We start from the raw sequence: 16724 nt of genomic DNA, 5'->3' as shown, positions 1-16724 counted from the left end.
GGATCATGGCACAGGAGGCCTAGGGAGAAAGAAAGGTGGAGGGGAGCACAGAGGAAGATGGGGAGCAGGCAAGGAGTGATTGTGACAGGGACAGAGAAAGAAGTAAAAAAAAGGGGGAGAATGAAAATAAACAAGGGGTGGGGTAAGAAGGGGAGGAGTGGCACGAAGTCATGAGATTGTTTTGACAGTCAAGGTGAAGGATAATTCAAAAAGCTTGTACAGGTATATTAAGAGCAAAAGGATAGCAAGGGATAAAATTTGTCCTCTTGAATATCAGAGTGTTCGGCTATGTATGGAACCAGAAGAAATGGGGCAAATCTTAAATAGTTATTTTTTTTTTGCGTCTGTATTTACTAAGGAAACTGGCATGGAGTCAATAGAAATACGGCAGACAAGTAGTGAGGTCATGGAACCTATAAAAATTGAAGAGGAGGAGGTGCTTGCTATCTTGAGGAAAATCAGAGTAGATAAATCCCCAGGACCTGACAGGGTATTCCCTCGGACCTTGAAGGAGAATAGTATTGAAATTGCAGAGGCCCTTGGCAGATATATTTTAAATGTCAGTATCCACGGGTGTAGTGCCGGAGGATTGAAGGATAGTTCATATAGTTCCCTTGTTTAAAAAGGGTTCAACAAGTAATTCGGGAAATTATAGGCCAATAAGTTTGACTTCGGTAGTAGGTAAATTATTGAAAGGAGTACTAACATATAGGATCTACAAGTATTTGAATAGATGGGGACTTATTAGGAGAGTCAACATGGTTTTGTGAGTGGTAGGTCATGTTTAACAAATCTATTAGAGTTTTTCGAGGAGTTTACCAGGAAGTGGATGTAGGGAAGGCAGTGGATATTGTCTATCTGGACGTCAGTAAGGCCTTTGACAAGGTCCCGCATGGGAGGTTAGTTAGGAAGATTCAGTCGCTAGGTATACATGGTGAGGTAGTAAATTGGATTAGACATTGGCTCAATGGGAGAAGCCAGAGAGTGGTAGTGGAGAATTACTTCGCTGAGTGGAGACCTGTGACTAGTGGTGTGCCACAAGGATCAGTGCAGGGTCCATTGTTATTTGTCATCTATGTCAATGATCTGGATGATAATGTGGTAAATTGGATCAGCAAATTTGCTGATGATACAAAGATTGGAGGAATAGTGGACAGTGAGGAAAGTTTTCAAAGTTTGCAGAGGGATTTGGACCAACTGGAAAAATAGGCTGAAAAATGGCAGATGGAGTTTAATACTGACAAGTGTGAGGTATTGCACTTTGGAAAGACAAACCAAGGTAAATTACAAAGTAAATGGTAGGGCACTGAGGAGTGCAGTAGAACAGAGGGATCTGGAATACAGATACAAAATTCCCTAAAAGTGGCGTCACAGGTATATAGGGTCGTAAAGAGAGCTTTTGTACTTCGGCCTTCATAAATCAAAGTATTGAGTATAAGGGTTGGAATATTATGGTGAGGTTGTATAAGACATTGGTGAGGCCGAATTTGGAGTATTGTGTGCAGTTTTGGTCACCTAATTACAGGAAAGATATTATAAGGTTGAAAGAGTGCAGAAAAGGTTTACAGAGATATTGCCGGGACTTGAGACGCTGAGTTACAGAGAAAGGTTGAATAGGTTAGGACTTTATTCTTAGGAACGTATAAGAATGAGAGGAGATGTGATAGAGGGATATAAAATTATCATGGGTATAAACTGAGTGAATACAAGCATGCTTTTTCCACTGAGGCTAAGGGAGAGAAAAAACAACAGAGCACATCGTTTAAGGGTGAAGGGGAAAATTTAAAGGGAACATTGGGGATCGGGGGGGGGGAGACTTCTTCGCACAGAGAGTGGTGTGACTGTGGAATGAGCTGCCAGACAAAGTGGTAAATTTAAGAAAAACTTGGACAGATACATGGATGAGAGGTATATGGAAGGATATGGTCCAGGTGCAGGTCAGTGGGACTAGGCAGAAAAATGGTTCGGCACAGCCAAGAAGGGCCAAAAGGCCTGTTTCTGTGTTGTAATGTTTCTGTGTTTTTTAACGGAAGTTAGAGAAATCAATGTTCATGCCATCAGGCTACCGAGACGGAATATAAGGTGTTGTTCCCCCTTCCTGAGTGCGGCTTCACCTTGACAGTAGAGGAGGCCGTGGATAGACATATCAGAATGGGAATGAGACGTGGAATTAAAATGTGTGGCTGGGAGAACTTGCTTTCTCTGGCGGACAGAGCGTAAGTGTTCAGAGAAACGGTCTCCCGGTCTACTTCGGGTCTCAACAATATATAACAGGCCACACCAGGAGCACCGGGCACAGTATATCAGCCCAGCCGACTGACAGGTGAAGCGTCGCCTCACCCTGAAGGACTGTCGGAGGCTCTGAATGGTGATGACGGAGGAAGTGTAAGGGCAGGTGGAGCACTTGTTCCGCTTACAACGATAAGTGCTTGGAGGGAGATAGGTGAGAAGAGATGGGGGGTGGGGGACGAATGGACAAGGGAGTCGCGTAGGAAGCGACCCCTGCGGAAAGCAGAAAGAGAGGGAGGGAAAAATGTGCTTGGTTGTGGGATCCCGTTGGAGGTGGTGAAAGTTACGGAGAATTTTGTGTTGGACCCGGAGGATGCTGGGGCAGTAGGTGAGCACAAGAGGAACCCTAACCCTAGTGGGGTAGCGGGAGGATGGGGTGAGAGCAGATGTGTATGAAATGGGAGAGATGCGTTTGTGAGCAGAGTTGATGGTGGAAGAAGGGAAGCCCCTTTCTTTAAAAAAGGAAGACATTTCCTTCGTCCTGGAATGAAAAGCCTCATCCTCAGCGCAGATGCGGCAGAGACGGAAGAATTGCGAGAATAGGATGGCATTTTTGCAAGACATAGGTTGGGAAGGGGAATTGTCCAGGTTGCTGTGAGAGTCTGTTGGCTAATAGTAGACATCAGTACATAAGCTGTCTCCAGAGACAGAGATAGATCAAGAAAGGAGGGTGAGGTGTCGCAAATGGACCAGGTAAATTTGAGGACAGGGTGAAAGTTGGAGGCAAAGTTAGCGAAGTCAAAGAGCTCAGCATGGAAAATGCCTACTTGCATTTACCGGATCTCCGTGACTTCATGTGGTGCAAAGGTGAACTGTACAAAAGAGATGGCTTCACTGAAAGGGGGTAGTGGTCGGTATCATGAGGTTCATTTCTGCTTTGTCCATCGCACTTTTTTTCTGGCAAACGATTATCGCAATTGGCAAACAAGAGAATATCTGCAGATGCTGGAAATTCGAGCAACAAACATAAATTGCCAGAGGAACTCCGCAGACCAGGCTGCATCTATGGAAAAAAAAATCTTCTTCCATAAATGCGGTCTGGCCTGCTGAGTTCTTCCAGCAATTTGTGTGGGTTGATTATCACAAGTAATAGTCTGTAACTTCCCTTTGGAATTGAAGACAATTCGAGGTGGCAGAACCGTGACAAGGTGGCGGATCCTTCGCTGACAGCGAGGAGATCACAAGCTTCCATCGATGTCAGCGCCGGGCCGAAGGCCAAATGGAGGTGACGAGGTTCGGGAAAGTTTGGTTCTGTTTTTCACTGTGGTATCAATGTTAGAGCTGTGAAAGGAGCATTGGGCTGAACTGCCCGGAGAAATCACACTTGCCAATGGAACTGCTTTGAATGATGCTATTAAATTTCTTATAATGGACTGCATAAATTCTCAGCTGTGAAGCTGCTTCGTGAGGATGAGGGTGAAGTCTGTTACTGCATCTACAGGGTGATGGGATCAGATTTAGGTAACAATACCTATATCACCAGTGATATCACACCTTCTGTTAATGGCACTTACAGAATGGGCTAGCAAGCCGACTGTATTTATTGTCCCGGGGTATCCCCTTTCTACTTTAATGGTGTCTCTGGTCTGAACAAACACTGTCAAGGGGTTATTATAATTTGGCGAAGGTAGTACCAAATACATACCATCTGCCAGCTTTGAAGGCTGAAGGAGACTGAGCAGCGTTACTGGATTTTAGTGTTCCTGTTCTGGGGACCCACCAGACTGACTCGTGGGAGCATCGGTATGGCCCCAGTGTTGCAGTAATTGGCTAACGACACAGCCACAGTGCTGATATAAGTCTGAACACCAATGATATTTCTCACAAAATGGCAGAAAACTGCAAAGTTGCGTCTCAAAACCGAACAGCATTAAACGTTCTGTTGTCTGAGAGTGAAGATAACTGTGCCATCATTGGTCTGGAATAATGGACAAACACCCTTGATATATCTGAGAACATCACCAACTTTAACCGTATGGATCCCGTTGGAAGCTGTTATGGGTAATAAGTTTGGTCCGGAGATACATACGACTCTATTATCACCTTTGGGACCTATAATTGGCTTCAGTCCCCGCTAGGAAGTTTGTGCAACTCCAGTTGCTGATATTAAACTTTGTTTTAATTTCTTGCATGAGAGCACTCTGCGGAGTGATGGCCCAAAGAACGGCTGCCTGCATTGTTGTTCAGCAACCCTCCTCTTCAGGATAGTCGATGACAGGATCACTGAGGAGACCTGAATTCTCTGGACAATTCAACTGCACCCACAATCCATGTTGTCCTTTACAGAACGAAAGGGAAGTGGGAGGAGATACAGCAAGTCAAATTAACGTAGCGCCTTGGCAGGGAAAGTTCACAGATAATGTGCTGTCAACCTCGGCAAGAAAGGTCTTTGTAAAGTCTGATTTCCCTTTGCACAGCAGGGGACTGGAGTCATTTTGCGTAGCAAAGCAAGATGAGGATGCAAATGACAGTCAATGTTGGTTAGTTACTTTGCTAAAGTGGTGGACAATGCGGAGCTGACAACTAAACCCAGGGTTTAGTGTGCTCGGAGTGATGGACTCAGCCGCTGAGTGTAACAACGAACGCTGCGAAATACAGATTCTCCTAGGGAGATTCGAAGAAGCAGTCTGAACACAAAGTGTCCTTCTTCTTGGAAAACTCTACCATTCCGAGCTCACAGCAGCAAGAGATTCCACCTTCCCAATGAGCGCTGAACTGATCACTTCAATGCCAAATTATTTGTTCACCTTTCTTTATCTTTTGAGCAGTAAGATTAGTATCTCTCCGTCGAGGAATTGAACCCCTTTCTCCCCCGTGACAGGCGGGGATACTAACCACTATACTAACGGGGAATTACTGTTGGTATAACATTTGAAGCACATATAAGAGCTCAAGACGGTGAATAGAATTCCCTTGTTGTTTGTTGAGTGCAACATTGGAGTCAGTGTCCTTCCCACAGAGGTGTCTCAGTTTCCTCCAGCGATTCAGTCACCGTTGTGTTCAAGGATTAGCGAAAGGAAGTACTCTCGTTCGAACTCAACTCCGTCTTGTTGAAAAGTAATGCGACAGGGCGGAAACGATGTGTAGCTCTTCGAATTTTGAAGGAATCATTCTCACTTCAGTCCGGTTCCGTGCCAATTACTGGGAGTTTTGTATCTCCGGTCTGTAGAAAGATGCCGCCGTCAACTGGACATAACAGGAACTGCAGCACAGTCAGGAATCAGAGTGACCGGGCTCAGAAAGCAGCTCGAGCCACAGTCAAACACCCCTGGAGACGATTCAGGACCCAAGCCTCCTGCAGAATGATGGCACAATGGTGATATAATGGTGAACATCGCGGTCTCACAGAAAATTAACGCAGGTGTAATTTCCAACGATTGCATTTAGCAGAGTTTTCATCTTTCATCGAAACTATCAGAAATAAACTCTTCATAGAACCCGATCTGCGCAGACTTCTTTCGGCCGACTGGTCAAACCTGCTAAATAGCGTACGAGTTCCCGAAATTGTTTATATCCATGATTGAGTATATAATTATTATGCACCCTGGGTTGGCCAGTCGATCAAGGGTGGATTTCCTACCTTTCAGATTTTCTCGATGAACCGACCAGTGCAGCTTCCTGTTCTCACTGTAACCCAGACTCCCACAACAAACTAAAACGCATCCAAACCTGTCAGATGATGTGTTTACCCTGAGTGTGTCATTCTACACACCACTCAATCTGCCTGTCCCTGTGGGATCCCTCTCCACACCCTCTCTCCAGCACACGATTAAATTAAACCCACCTTTATTGTGATTAACAAATGTAAGATAGAATCACAGTCTCATGTCACCCTGAAACAGGCCTTTCGACCCACCACGTCCATGCCGACAATCAAGAACCGATCTCACCAGAGTAAAAGTAAATCAACTCACTTACGAACTGATTTATTGCCTTCAGTGCCTTGCTGGTTGAGGTGCTTGCCCAGACAATTCTCTAATGTTCTGCGTGTATCTGCCTCCGGCATGGGTTCCAGTTTCCAAACACCGTTTTCATGAAATTCCTAATCTGATGCTGTCTAGGTTTACACACGTCAGGACATTATACCAGCATTCAGATAGGCCCCGGCTAATTTGATATGACCTTCAAAGATCTCCGTCACCGCCAGCACTCCATGGATACAACCGCACTCTATCCAGTCTCCGCTTACACGGGAACTCTCCATCTCAGCCAAAATCCTTATGAATATCCCCTGCATTCAACGCTTCAGTCCGTTTACAGAGTGCGCAGAAGTTTCGTTTCTCGAATCTGTGGTAAATTAGACAAGTCATAAATGGTAAACACAAAATAATCCGCAGATGCTGGGGTTAAAGCAACACTCACAACACGCTGGAGGAACTCTGCAGTTCGGGCAGCATCCGTGGAAACGATGAGTCGATGATTCGGGCCGGGAACCTTCGTCAGGACTGTAGGGGGAAGGGGCAGAGGCCCCATAAAGAAGGTGGAGGGAGGGTGGGAAGGAGAAGGCTGGTAGGTTCCAGATGAAAAACCAGTAAGGGGAAAGGTAAAGGTGTGGGGGAAGGGAGGCAGGGAGGTGATAGGCAGGAAAGCTGAAGAAAGAATAGGGGAAAACACAATGGGTAGTAGAAGGAGGCGGGACCATGAGGGAGGTGGTAGGCAACTGGGGGAGGGGGCAGCTTGACATAGGGATAGGGGACGGGAGTAGGAGGGAATTACCGGAAGTTGGAGAATTCTATGTTCATACCAAGGGGCTGGAGACTACCTAGACTGTATATGAGGTGTTGCTCCTCCAACCTGAGTTTAGCCTCATCATGGCAGTAGAGGAGACCATGTATGGACATATCTGAATGGGAGTGGGAAGCAGAGTTGAAGTGGGTGGCTACTGGGAGATCCTATCTGTTTTGGCGGATGGAGCGGAGGTGCTCGACGAAGCGGTCCCCAATTTGCGTCTGGTTTCACCGATGTAGAGGAGGCTGCACCGGGAGCGCCGGATGCAATAGATGACCCCAACAGACTCACAAGTGAAGTGTTGCCTCACTTGGAAGTGCTGTTTGGGGCCCTGAATGGTGACAAGAGAGGAGGTGTAGGGACAGGTGTAGCACTTGCACTTACAGGGATAAGTGCCAGGTGGGAGATCCGTGGGGAGGGACGTGTGGACCAGGGAGTCGCGGAGGGACCGATGGTTTCGACCGAATGGCCATGGGCCCAACATACTTCCGCTGAGCCACTCTGCTATTGGCTGAACGTGGTGTTGCGCTGCTCCGTTGTGGAAGCTTCTAATCTTTTCTTTTATTTTTACTTATCGGTGTTCTGCTGACATCACATCGTTTCCCTTAATAACTGGTCTTCGTCGATTTATTTCGCGCCTATCTCTCTGCCCGTGTCTCTGTTTTCTTTTCCGTGTTTCCTACCCCCGGCCCCATCCTGTCCTTATCTCTGTGCTCCAACCCATTCGGAGGTCTCGTTCCAGGCATGTCAGCAATGAATGTATTTTGCATTATCTAATCAACACGATTTCAGTAGCCCTGCTGTCACACATTCTGTTTATCTTCCATTGTGTCTATACTGCGTTCTCCCTCTTTGTCTGTGTGCTGTTCTTCGGGACAAACATCAATGGGTCGAACAATAGAGAGCCGAAATTAGCCAAAGGACACTATTTCCTCCTGTCGGTATTTTGCAGCTTACGATAGTTTCACTCACACCAAGGTGACTTAATTTAATGAATCCCGAGGTCTCGTTAACTTCTCAGCCCGTTGATGTAATTGAATAAATAACACAATGAAATAGATCGCGGTGGATCCCGCTGTTGTGCTTTTCTGGCTCGTTGGTGTAAAAACCGGGGACCGAGTCTTTTGGCCTACTCCGGATGCTCCGGGAGCGGATCTGTTATCCAGTCTGGTTCGGAATGCTGTTAGCTTGCTTCTCTTGTTTGCACGATGTGTGTTTCTTTCTCTCTCCTTCTCTGTGCATTGGCTTTTGGTCTGTTTAAAATTGGATTATTCGAGTTTCTTGCCTTGTGGTTGCTTATGAACAGACAAATCTCAAGGTGTATAATTTATACCTTCTTTGATCATAAATATGCGTTGAATTTGAATCCTCTCTCGTTAATAGACTTCGCCTCTATTGCCTCTGAGAAAGGGAGATCCAAACAACCCCGTTCTCCTGCCTGCAGGTAGGGGCCCGTACTTCAGGAAGGATACCTTTAGTGAACGAGAGAATGCGGCAAGTGGTCACTAGATTTGTCCGCTGAGGAGACCTTAAACACTGTGGGCTGATACTGTCTGGAATAATCTCATTTCTTCATACACTCACGGAGCCCCATGGTTAGGAGTTCTGAAGATGTCCGACTCAATAGGAAAGCAGTTCAGTCCATGTTGGTAGCAGATGATCAGTCGAATGTTAAGAGTGACCAGGGTCACTCAGCCGACAGAATTTCCAATGAAAACCCTGAATTGATAAGAACCTACACGAGGAATGATGGGGATTGATTACTGATGGTTACTATGGATCAGTTTGCAGAAGCTCTGGACTGCAAACAATGCCTCTTCTCCCCACAGTAGATCAGCTGCTCTGTCAATATGTTCCACATCCCCACCTCACTGTCTGGCTATACACCTTCCAGTTTCACACCGATTCTAAAACTATATAAAAAGAAAGATATCAAAATATTAGTGAGTGTGTAAAGTTCAGTGAAATGGGAGGTAACGTTAATCAACATAGTAGCTTAAGATAGAAGGAAGCATTTTATCGGAATGGTAAGGTTTTGTCGCCCTCTGACAGTCAATGTGATTCAGCTGGGCGAGGACGTCAATTCCAAAATGCTTGCTGGCAACCATACAGCATGTTCCAAAACTTCGGTTAAGCAAGCAAGGTATATAGCGAGGAGACCCGAATCCATCAGTAGAGAAATTTTTTTTCAATTATGTAGAGACACAACATCTGGAACACCACTTAGAGTACAGGCATTTAAAGGGGTGGTGTTAATCGCGGGAAACGAGTAAACTTTATTTTTTTTTAAATTAAATTAATACCTGTGGTGTGCAATTTGTGTTCTGAACCGAGTTCAAGATACAAGGATTGTATATTCTGGAATATAGAGCAGTAAGAACTTGTTACAGAATAGATGTAAAATCCTGAGGTGTCTTAACAAACAGGATGTGATGAGACTGGTTCCTCCTGGATGAGGATATAGATTACAGTCACAACAGCCCGTTGATATGAAATGCTGGAACAGTGGTCCGGTGATTGCAATGCAGAGATGACCATTCAAATGAAACAACTGGAAGACCTGTGTCGCCCACTCCCCTTCCTATCTTCTATGTCCGGAGATAAGGCGTTCCGTTCGGTGCTGTCCTCTGCCGCAATGCTGTCCCAGAGAATAAAGCTGCTGGGCTCCACCAATCTTTCCACCACGTCGCTAACAGTGTGAAACAGCATCCGTGTCTCGTCCAATAGATTCCTCTCCCGAAAGTCCAAAGTTGCAAGATTAAACTAAATTTATTCCCGAACTATATACACGTCACCATAGGAGCGTCAACAGTAAATGGAACGTAACAAAAGCGAATCAATGAAATACCACACTCAGCAAAGACAGCAAACGAGAAAGGTGAACAAAACCATAAACTACACAAATACAAGAAAGAACAAAGAAAGTGTTAATAGTAAATAATAAATAAATATCGAAAACATGAAGTGATGAGTCTTGAAAGTAAGTCTCTGGGTTGTGGGTACAGTTCAGTGTTGGGTAAATGAAGTTGTCCGTTCTTCTTCAATAGCCTGATGGCTGAGGGGTAATGGACCTATTGATGGGTTACCTCCTTCCTGATGGCAGCAGCGAGAAGAGAGTATGACCTGGATGGCCAGGATCCGGCATTCCGTGTAGCTGAGCTCAGCGGCGGGGAGGGATTTACCTGTGCTGGACTGGGCTCTATCCATTACTGTTTGTGAGCTTTTCCGTACAAGGGCATTGGTGGTCCCATGCCAGGTCCTCATGCCACCAGTAAATATGCTCTCCACCGCACACCTATGGAAATCTGTCAACAGTTTAGATGGCGTGTAGAGGCGCTGCCGAGCCTTTTCTGTAATGAAACGTATGTGCCGGGCCAAGGATTGATAACCTGAAATGATAACACTGAGGAATTTAAAGTTACTCCCTCATCCTTCCCTCGCTGATTCTCCTCGTCCCTCAACATCTGCACTGTGCCCTCACTCGGCTTTTCACATAGATTCCCTTCTCACTTCTTTCATTTCTTGTGCTGAGTTTGCAACTCACTCCCATAACTCCACTTCAGTGATAGTTTAACTACCTCGAAATGTTTCCAGTGCTTCTTCCGTTGGTGTCTTCAGAGGAGCGCCGTCTCTCCAAAGGCATGACACGCTGCCAGGAGGTTATGACCATCGCATATTTATTAATGTCAACATACAACTAATGTTAACATAATTCATTTGAGATATTTCCAGGCCTGTTCGTGTTCAATATCTCAACTGTGTTATCACATTTATTCCTTCAGTTTGCTAGTCACTGCGCTTTCTGTATTTAACTTAGTTTGTTTCCGCGTGTGCGGGGGGGGGGGGGGGGGGGGAGTGTGTGTGAGTATGCGTGTGTTTGTGCGTGTGTATCTGTTTGTTTTCGTGCCTGTGCGTGTGTGTTACTGTTTGTTTACACGTGTGTGTGTGTGTGTGTGTGTGTGTGTGTGTGTGTGTGTGTGTGTGTGTGTGTGTGTGTGTGTATTTCTTTTCACTGGCGGATATAATATCAATTTAATGTCTGGAAACTCATTCCCAGACCAGAGAAACAACTCATATCAAGAGTCTGCTACTGGGAAGGAAAGGGTCAATTTCTTTCATGAAAAAGGTCTTTAAATTACATTTTCTGTGGTACGTTTTGGTATCTGTTAATAGCTTTTTGTTGAATTAATCACACGTAATTTTATTTTTACAATATAAGAACATTTCTCCGAATATCTACTTTACAAAAGATTTGGGAAGATGATTCATGGGTTTAGCAAGACACGGATCAACACACCCAAAATGCTGGAGGAACTCAGCAAGTCAGGCAGTTTTTCCCTTGGAGCGACGGAGGAAGTTATGGAAAAGAGTACAGTCGACGTTTTGGGCCGAGACCCTTCAGGAGGTCTGGAGAAATCAAATGAGGAGTAGAATTGAAAAGTGGGAGAAGAGAGGGAGAAGCCCGGTGATAGGGGATAATCAGCTGCCAGCGTGTCTTTACACCGTCCCACGTGGGGGAGTTAAAACCCAACCCTTACTGTGTCAGTTACAAAGCTACGGTGGAGAAATGGAAAAACTGCCCCTCGTTACAGGGAGGGGCGAACCATCAGCGATAGTCCCTACCGCTCCATCTGTCACTCACTGGTCCGGCCGTGATGGTCTGAACGTGATACGAACAGTTAATCCCGGAGGAGGAATTGCTGCATTTGAGGGAAGTGTTTGCAATGCATTAATGTCGCGAGTTCCGTTTCACAAGGTGAACTGCTGGTTCAGCACTGAAGGGACTCGGACAGTCATCCAATCATCAGGACAGGATTAGGAAGTTAATGGCACCTCGGGACTGAGTCCCCGTTGTGGGTGAAAACGTCGCTGTTCATGCTTTTAAAAAGCCTCAGAAGTGGGATGAATTGTCTGTCTGAACAACTAAACAATGTAGAACAGAGTCACTGGTGAAATATCGGGAACGAGGTGCAAGGCGGTTAGAGCATAAATGGCACAGAGATGATAACTGAGTGGGCCAGAAAGTAGGGAGGAAAGAAAGAAAGGTGGAGAAAAAGAGAAAGAGGAGAAACAGGGAATGAACGAAAGAAACTGGGTATGAATAGGGGGAAAAGCGGGAATGGACCCAGACATATACAGACCCAGACCCAGACTCAGACAGTGATGTTGTGGGAATGGAACTGGACTCTCTGACGGTGGTGTCTGAAAAGAGGATGCTGTCTAAGTTGCATGCCGTCTTGGACAATGTCTCCCATCCACTACATAATGTACTGGTTGGGCACAGGAGTACATTCAGCCGGAGGCTTATTCCACCGAGATGCAACACAGAGCGTCATAGGAAGTCATTCCTGCCTGTGGCCATCAAATTTTACAACTCCTCCCTTGGAGGGTCAGACACCCTGAGCCAATAGGCTGGTCCTGGACTTATTTCCTGGCATAATTTACATATTATTATTTAAATATTTATGGTTTTATATTTCTATATTTATACTCTATTCTTGGTTGATGCAACTGTAACGAAACCTAATTTCTCTCGGGTTCAAAAAAGTATGACTATGACTATGACTATGACTGTGACTAAGACATAAACAGACACAGAGATAAACACATACACAACACACACAAAGCATCCACAACACTCACATACAACAATTCTTTATATTCTCGGCAGCAGAGTGGCGCAGCGGAAGCGTGCTGGGCCCATAACCCAGAGGTCGATGGATCGAAACCATCCTCTGCTATATTTTCTGTTAGCGGCAGCGCTTATGCATCCTCGTGTTTTAAAACACAAATGTGTCATATTATGCATCTGTAAAAGGAAACCGGATTTCAATGAAAATTCGTCATTTATTCGTACTTCATTTAATTCTCGTCTCTGTGGCGCAATCGGTGAGCGCGTTCGGCTGTTAACCGAAAGGTTGGTGGTTCGAGCCCACCCAGGGACTCTGGTGATCGTCAGCAGTTTTTTTTTAATCTCTTTCTCATTCAAGAGAAAATGTGCAGCAGCAGCTACGGAATAAAGTATACGGTCGATGTTTCAGGCCGAAACCCTTCACAGGTTCATGAAGCAGCCTGGCCTGCTGAGTTCCTCCAGCATTCTGTGTGTGTTGCTTGGATTTCCAGCACCTGCACATTTTACCGCTTGTGATTCGACTTCTGCACTGTGAAGTCTCTTCCATGGAATTGAACTGAATTAACTATTAATTACGTCCTTCACATACATGAGGAGAAAAAAAATCTTTACGTTACGTCTCCGTCTAACTATGCAATGTACAATTTATAGTAATATGTAATAAATAGTATGTACAACAGGACAGTCAATATAACATAGAAATACGATTGTATCAGCGTGAATTAATCAGTCTGTTGGTCTGGTGGAAGAAGCTGTCCCGGAGCTGTTGGTCCCGACTTTTAAGCTGCGGTACTGACTCCCGGATGGTAGCAGCTGGAACAGTTTGAGATTGGAGTGACTCGGGTCCCCAACAAACCTGCGGGTCTATTTTACACACGCTAGTGATCCGGCAGTTTTTTTTTCTCTCTCATACAAGAGAAAATGTGCAGCAGCATCTATGGAATAAAGTACACAGTCGCCGTTTCAGGCCGAAACCCTTAGAAACATAGAAACATACAAAACCTACAGCACAATACAGGCTCTTCGACCCACAGTGCTGTGCCGAACATGCACGTACTTTAGAAATTACCTAGGGTTACCCATAGCCCTCTATGTTTCTAAGCTCCATGTACCTATGCAGGCGTCTTTAAAAAGACCCTGTCGTATCCGCCTCCACCACTGTCGCTGGCAGCCCATTCTATGCACTCATCACTCTCTGCGTAAAAACTTACCCCTGACATCTCCTCTGTACCTACTTCCAAGCACCTTAAAACTGTGCCCTCTCGTGCTGGCCATTTCAGCCCTGCGGGGGGGGGGGGGGGGGGGAGGGGGGGAAACACCTTTGACTCTCCACACGATCAATGCATCTCATCTTCTACACCTCCATCAGATCAGCTCTCTTCCTCCGTCACTCCAAGGAGAAACGGCCGAGTTCACTCAACCTATTATCTATCATAAGGCATGCTCCCCAGTCAAGGAAGCATCCTTGTAAATCTCCTCTGCACCCTTTCTATGGTTTCCAAACCCTTCCTGTAGTGAGGTGACAAGATCTGAGCACAGAACTCCAGGTGGAATCTGACCAGGGTCCTACATAGCTGCAACATTACCTCTCGGCTCTTAAGTTCAATCTCACGGTTGATGAAGGCCAATGCACCGTATGCCTGCTTAACCAGAGAGTCAACTTGCTTTGAGTGTCCTATTGACCCGGATCCCAAGATCCCCCTGATTCTCCACACTGCCAAGAGCTTTACAATTAATACTATATTCTGTCATCATATTTGACCTACCAAAATGAACCACTTCGCACTTATCTAGGTTGAACTCCATCTGCCACTTCTCAGCCCAGTTTTGCATCCTATCAATGTCCCGCTGTAACCTCTGGCAGCCCTCCACATTATCCACAGCACCCTGAAAATTTGTGGCATCAGCAAATTTACTAGCTCATCCCTCCACTTCCTCATACAGGTCATTTATAAAGATCACGAAGAGTAGGGGTCCCACAACAGATCCCTGAGGCACACCACTGGTTAACGGCCTCCATGCAGGATATGACCAGTCTACAACCACACTTTGCCTTCTGTGGGCAAGCCAGTTCTGGATCCACAAAGCAATGTCCCCTAGGATCTCATGCTTCCTTACTTTCTCAATAAGCCTTGCATGGGGTACCTTATCAAATCCCATGCTGAAATCCATACACACTACATCTACTTCTCTACCTTCATCAATGTGTTTAGTCACATTCTTCAGGATCATGAAGCAGCCTGACCTGCTCAGTTTCTCCAGCATTTTGTGTGTGTTGCGAGGATTTCCAGCCTCTGCACAGTTTCTCGTTTGTGATTCGACTTCTGTACTTCAAAGTCCCTTCAATGGATGCCTACCCTGAAGAAGTTTAAATCTTCCCTTCGACGAGAGTTCAGTGAAACCCTCTCTCACTGCCGCCCCCTCTGCAATTTCAGCTCTTCTGTTTCTGCTGTGTTTCATTGCGAGCTGGGAAACGCTGCGCTGTCCGGAGGCAGCGCTCCGTACTGCAGTCGCGATGAGTACAGTGGGAATTGAATCTGTTCTACGTGTTTCAGTCACATATACCGAAATACAGTGAAATGCTTCTCTTTCTCTCTGTTCATAGAGATCAAATACACAGTGCATTGGGAGAGAACAAAGTGAAGCAATAAGCAAATGCAGAATAAAGTGTAACAGCCACAGGGAAAGCACGGCGCAGGTAAATAATATGCTGCAGCACCATAACGAGGTGGATTGTGAGGTCAAGAGTCCATCTTATCGTACTAGGGATCCATTCAACAGACACAACTTTCCATGAGACTGTGATGTGTACCTTCTGCTGGATGAAGGAGGGAGACCAGAAAATATCTGGGGCGCGTTGTGTCTTTCATCAGGAATCTGTATGTTCGATTTGACCAGAAAGTGTACGTTTCCTCGAGCAGAGTCCTTGGAACTAACGGATGGGGTCTAAAGTTATGTTTTTCATTCAATTTGGGGTCCTCGATCCTCCTACATCAGGGACCACCACCATCGTACCTGAGGGATCCGTCTGATCCATTAGAGTGAATTTCACTGACAGTAAATTGCCCATGAATTCTGCGTTCATAGTGCTTGGTGAGAGGTTATCTTTTTCAGTCTAAAAGTGTACAACCTGCGATGGCCGGGAATCGAACCCGGGTCAACTGCTTGGGAAGCAGCTATGCTCACCACTATACCACCATCGCCCCATGATGCAAACCAGATTCGGTGACTGAATGGTCTCTGGTGCTATAAGAGTCTGTAACTCGATTCTCAGTGTCTGAGCTGTTTTCTGAAGGATTGTTCCTCACTCTGTTGCAGTTCCTATTCCGACCACTGGATGTCGCGACGTTCCGACAGACCGGAGAAACACAGCTCCTGAGATCCGACTGAAGGGAGAATCGACCCGAGAGATTCGAAGGGCTACAAATGGTTTCCTGCTTGACGTATCAGTAAATGGGAACCAAATTCTGATTATAAATATCCGTTCAAACAAACACGCGGTTAGACTTTAATGGGATCCCTTCCGTTGGCCAGTCCTTGAACTCAATCAGTGACTGAATCACTGAAGAAGTCTGAGACCCCTCCAGTCACACAGTGAGGAGGGGATGGGTAAAATGCGCCACCTCTACACTCAGCAAACAGACATCAGAGTGACTCTATGAGTTCTCCTGCACCCTGACATCCGTGTGACAGGTTCCACACTCCTGTTTATTCCTCGTTAGTTTCCCCACCTGTCACGCGAGAGAGAGGGGTTCGATTCGCCGACGGGAAGACCGTTTTCCTGCTTCAAATGAAGACAGGATTAGAATATGGGAGAGTCTAGTGTGCAAATAGCCCGCGACTGGAGAGTTTCCCGAGAACAAGGGACGGTCTGTTCAGCATTTTTTTTCAGTGTTCCATCATCGTGTCTGTACTTCAACGCCATTCGGCGTTAAGCTCGGTGACCGAATCCTTCACTCCGAAACATTAAACCGGGGCTGCTGCTCCAAGATATGAACCCCCGCACTTTCCCACCACTCATGGCGACTCTGTCAGATTCCCTGGGTGACTGTGTGGAGAAGACAGGCAAAGGTAC

The 16724-nt window shown here is 45.9% G+C and overlaps 2 non-coding genes across 2 annotated transcripts; one reads left to right on the top strand and one right to left on the bottom strand.

Annotated features, from left to right (window-relative positions):
- Nucleotides 1–12686: 12686 nt before the first annotated feature.
- trnam-cau (transfer RNA methionine (anticodon CAU)) lies at nt 12687–12758 on the top strand. Its single transcript has one exon. It is a non-coding gene; the product is annotated as a tRNA-Met (tRNA).
- Nucleotides 12759–15780: 3022 nt separating this feature from the next.
- On the bottom strand, nt 15781–15852 carry trnag-ccc (transfer RNA glycine (anticodon CCC)). The gene has a single exon. It is a non-coding gene; the product is annotated as a tRNA-Gly (tRNA).
- Nucleotides 15853–16724: the final 872 nt, after the last annotated feature.

This window comes from Mobula birostris, chromosome 28 (genome assembly GCF_030028105.1).
Source record: "Mobula birostris isolate sMobBir1 chromosome 28, sMobBir1.hap1, whole genome shotgun sequence".
Taxonomy (NCBI): domain Eukaryota; kingdom Metazoa; phylum Chordata; class Chondrichthyes; order Myliobatiformes; family Myliobatidae; genus Mobula; species Mobula birostris.
Note: the sequence above shows the minus strand (reverse complement) of the source record. Positions and strands in the feature narration are given on the sequence as shown.